Source organism: Elephas maximus, chromosome 21 (genome assembly GCF_024166365.1).
Source record: "Elephas maximus indicus isolate mEleMax1 chromosome 21, mEleMax1 primary haplotype, whole genome shotgun sequence".
Lineage (NCBI taxonomy): Eukaryota > Metazoa > Chordata > Mammalia > Proboscidea > Elephantidae > Elephas > Elephas maximus.
This window is the reverse complement of record NC_064839.1, coordinates 35,637,560-35,643,050: the sequence shown is the minus strand read 5'-3', so window position 1 is coordinate 35,643,050 and position 5,491 is coordinate 35,637,560.

Here is a 5,491-nt window from a genome sequence, read left to right as displayed (position 1 = left end):
GTTTCCAATGGAACACTACTCAGCAATAAGGACCAAGCTTTTAACCCAACAACATAGATGATTCTCAAACTTTGTTGTGCAAAAGAAGGCAGACACAAAGAGTACCTATTGTACGATTCTATTTACATGAAGTTCAGGAATAGACAAAGCTAATCTAAGATGATCAAGATGAAAACAGCAGTTTCAGGATGGGGGTAGCAGGGTGGGAACTGACTTGAAAGGTGCACAAGGGAACTCTATGAGGTAATTCATATGTTTAAGTTGATGCAAAAGATGTAATTTCTGTTATATTACAAATATTAACCTTTTAAAATAAAACTGTTATATCACAGTCTCATAAGGTAAAATTACCACAAAGTTATAGCAAAGCAAGCAGAAAGGTTTTATTTGGCATATGTTCCAAGAGGCAAAAGTGGAAAATGGACAAGCACGCTGCCAGAGCTATGTCTGCTGAGTCTAAGGAATGCTACAGAATCATCAGTATACGTAGACATTACAAATGGCTAAGATCATTAGAAGTTTCACCTGTTCACAGATTGACTAAAAATTGCTAAATCACAGTGATTCTACATTTTGAATTGTCTTTCTTAATAACCATTAGTACGAGTTTCAGTAATGATAGTAGGGTTTTCACTAGTCCAAAAAATCTTATTATTTACTAAATGCTAATAGAAAAAGATAAAGAGTAGAAAATACATGGGTCTTCTGTGCTCTAAGTATTTGTTTATGTAAAAGGTTCCCTAAGATTGTCCCAGCTATTGTTTTTACACCTCAGGGCCCATTCGATGGTCACCTGTGAGTCCTTGGCGCCCTGGTGGCACAGCGGTTAAGAGCTCAGGCTGCTCAAATCCACCAGCTGATCCCTGGAAACCCTATAGGGTAGTTCTACGCTGTCCTATAGGGTCAATATGAGTAGGAATCGATTCAATGGCAATGTTTCTTTTTGTGTGTGAGTCCTTGTTGCTCCACCTGGGTCACATTCTTTATACGCAAGGACAGGGAATAATGGCTCCAGTTTTTACTGATAAGTCAACTGTCAGAAATATATCCAATGAAATATAAATACCATGGTGATTTGATATCCATCACTCATTTAAAAATAAAGAAGACACGTACAAGCCCATCTTTTTTTTATGTAAGAATAAAAATATAAATATAAACACATACAATAGGTATATAAAAGACACTGGAAATCTACAAACCTAAATTTTTTCTTGTGGGACTATGGGTGATTTAAATGCTAACCTTTCACTTTTTGTCCCCCCTAAGTATTCTTCAACAAAATGTGCTATTTTTGTAATTAAAAAAATTACATGTCTTACATGTCTAGGGGTTTCTGGGATGCCAGGCATACTTTTATTTCTTGATCTCAGCTGCAGTAACCCTGGCCTTTGCTTTATAATTATTTGTTAAAATGTAAATTTGTTTAACAAACTTTTCTTCACTTATACTACATTTCACAATTAAAAAAAAAGGGTTTACAAACAGAGGGAGAAAAACTAAATAAACCTTTAACAAAAGAAGAAATTGAAAATGTCATTTAAAAACTCCCAACAAAAAAAAAGCCCTGGCCCTGACAGTTTCACTGGGGAATTCTACCCAACTTCCAGAGAAGAGTTAACACTACTACTACTAAAAGTATTTCAGATCATAGAAAAGGATGGAATACTCCCAAACGCATTCTATGAAGCCTGTATAATCCTGATACCAAAACCAGGTAAAGGCACCACACAAAAAAAGAAAATTACAGTCCAGTATCCCTCATGAACACAGATGTAAAAATCCTCAACAAAATTCCAGAGAATTCAACAATGTATCAAAAAAATCACTCACCATGATCAAGTGGGATTCATACCAAGTATGCAGGGATAGTTCAACATTAGAAAAACAATAAATGTAATCCATCACATAAATAAAAGTCAAGAGCCACATGATCTTAACAATTGATGAAGAAAAGGCATTTGACAAACTCCAAAACCAATTTATGATAAAAACTGTAAGCAAAATAAGAAGGGAAATTGCTCAGCATAATAAAGGGCATTTATACAAAGCCAACAGCCAACATCATCCTAAATGGAGACAGTCAAAAAGCATTCCCCTTGAGAACAGCAACCAGACAAGGAAGCCCTTTTCACCACTCTTTTTCAACACTGTGCTGGAGGTCCTAGCCAGAGCAATTAGGCTAGAAAAAGAAATAAAGGGCATCCAAATTGGTAAGCAAGGAGTAAAAGTATCTCTATTTGCAGATGGTATAATCTTATACGCAGAAAACCCCAAAGAATTCACAAGGAAACTACTGGAACTAATAGAAGACTTCAGCAAAGTATCAGGATACATGATAAACATACAAAAATCAGTTGGATTCCTCTACACCAACAAAGAGAACTTCAAAGAGGAGATCACCAAATCAATACCATTTATAATACCCCCAAGAAGATAAAATACTCAGGAACAAATCTAACCAGAGATGTAAAAGACCTATACAAAGAAAACTACAAGACAGTACTGTAAAAAACCAAAAGAGACCTACATAAGTAGAAAAACATACATTGCTCATGGATAAGGAGACTCAACATTGTGAAAATGTCTATTCTACCCAAAGGGATCCACAGATACAATGTAATCTGATCCAAAATCCAATGCCATTTTTTAATGAGATGGAGAAAAAAAATCAGCAACTTCATATGAAAAGGGAAGAGCCTCCAGATAAGTAAAGCATTACTGAAGAAGAACAAAGTGGGAGGCCTCACACTACCTGATTTTAGAACATATTATACTGCCACAGTAGTCAAAACAGCCTGGCATTGGTATAACAAAAGATATATAAACTACCAGAACAGAATTGAGAATCCAGACGTAAATTCATCCACCTATGGGCAGCTGATATTTCACAGAGGCCCAAAGTCCATTAATTGGGGAAAAGACAGTCTGTTAACAAATAGTCCTGGCATAACTGGATATCCATCTGCAAAAGAATGAAACAAGAGACATACCTCAGACCATGCACAAAAACTAACTCAAAATGGATGAAAGACCTAAATACAAAATCTAAAATGATAAAGATCATGGAAGAAAAAACAGGGACAACACTAGGAGCCCTAATATGTGGCATAAATAGAATATGAAACATCACTAACAATGCACAAAAGCCAGAGTAAAAACTAGACAACTGGGAGCTCCTAAAAATCAAACACTTATGCTCATCAAAAGACTTCATTAAAAGGGTAAAAAGACAACCTACAGACTGGGAAAAGATTTTTGGCTACGACAAATCTGATCAGCATCGAATCTCTAAAATCTATAAGATACTGCAAAATCTCAACAACAAAAAGACAACCCAATTAAAAAATGGGTGAAGGATATGAACAGACACTTAACCGAAGGAGACATTCGGGAGCTACATGAGGAAATGCTCATGATCATTAGCCATTAGAGAAATGCAAATCAAGACTACAATGACATACCATCTCACTCCAACGAGGTTAGCATTAATCCAAAAAACAAGAAATAATAGAAGTTAGAGAGGTTGTGGAAAGACTGGAACACTTACACACTGCTGGTGGGAATGTAAAATGGTACAATCACTTTGGAAATAGATTTGATGCGTCCTTAAAAAGCTGGAAATAAAAGTACCAAATGATCCAGCAATCGCACTCCTCGGAATGTATCCTAGAGAAATAAGAGCCAGCGCACGAATAAATACATGCACAACCATGTTCACTGCAGCACTGTTCACAATAGCAAAAAGATGGAAACAACCTAGATGCTCATTAGTGGATGAATGGATAAACAAATTATGGTATATTCACACAATGGAATACTATGCAACAATAAAGAACAACGATGAATCTTCAAAACGTCTCCTAACATGGATGAATCTGGAAGGCATTATGCTGAGTGCAATTAGTCAGTTGCAAAAGGACAAATATTGTATAAGACCACTATTATAAGAACTCAAGAAATGGTTTAGACACAGAAGAAAACATTTTTCGATGGTTACAAGATTGGGGAGGGACGGAGAGGGGTATTCATTCACTAGTGCATAAGAATTATCCTGGGTAAAGGGAAGGACGATACACAACACAGAGTAAGTCAGCATAACTGGACTAAACCAAAAGCTAAGAAGTGTCCTGAAAACAACCAAACACTTCGAGGGACAGAGTAGCAGGGGCGGGGTTCTGGGGACCATGGTTTCAGGGGACATCTAAGTCAAATGGCATAACAAAGTTTATTAAGAAAATGTTCTGCATCCCACTTTGGTGAGCGGTGTCTGGGGTCTTAAAAGCCAGCCAGCGGCCATCTAAGATACTTCAACTGGTCCCAATCCACGTAGAGCAAAGGAAAATGAAGAATACTAAAGTCACTAGGAAAATATTAGCCCAAGAAACAAAACGGCTCCATAAACCAGAGACTCCATTAGCCTGAGACCAGAAGAACTAGATGGTGTCCTGATACCACCACGACCACCCTCACAGGGAACACAACAGAGTCCCCGACAGAGAAGGAGAAAAGTGGGCTGCAGAACTCAAATTCTAGTAAAAATAACAGACTTAATGTTCTGACTGAGGCTGGAGGGACCCCCCCCCCCGCCGCCCACCGAAGACATAAGCCCCGAACTCTGTTGGCCCGTAACTGAAACCACTCCCGAGGCCAGCTCTTCAAAGACTTTATTTAAATTAATTTAAAGATTAGATTGGACTAAAAAAAGCATAAAATGATACTCGTGAAGAGAGTGCTTCTTAGCTCAAGCGGATACATTAGAGATTAGAAGGCAAGGAGGGACAGGAGCTGGTTGAATGACACTGGAAATTCGGGGCGGAACGGAGTGTGCTGTCACATTGTAAGGAGAACAACTAGGGTCACATAACTATGTGTGTATAAACTTTTGTAGGAGAAACTAACTTCAACTGTACAATTTCACTTAAAGCACACAAAGTGTTTAATAAGCTGTGTATTATGTTTAAATACCTTATACATAGTTCCACGTCTCTAGTACCAAACCTCCCAAAATCAAACTCGCTGCCATGGAGTGGAATCCAACTCTTGGCGACCCTACAGAGTTTCCAAGGCTACAATCCTTATGGAAGCGGACTACCTCGTCTTTCTCCCGCGGAGACGCTGGTGGGTTTAAATCAACAACCTTTTGGTTAGCAGCAGAGCGCCTAACCACTGTACCACCAGGGTTCCTTGCCTCCACTATTCTGTATGTACCGCTGCCGCCGAGCCGATTCCGACTCATAACGACCCTATAGGACAGAAGAGAACTGCCCCGGCTGGTGGATTCCAACTGCCAACCATTTGGTTGGTAGCCGAGCTCCTAAGCACTGCGCCACCAGAGCTCCGTCTTTAGTGTAAACTCTCCCCCCCAACCCACCCCCACCTCCCTTTCCCGCCGACTCAATTCCAACTGCTTGTCTGTAAATTGAGGGCAAAAGTTGCCACTTGACCGCTCGCTAATCAACCTTGGTGGCGCAGACTCCGAGTCCCAGCA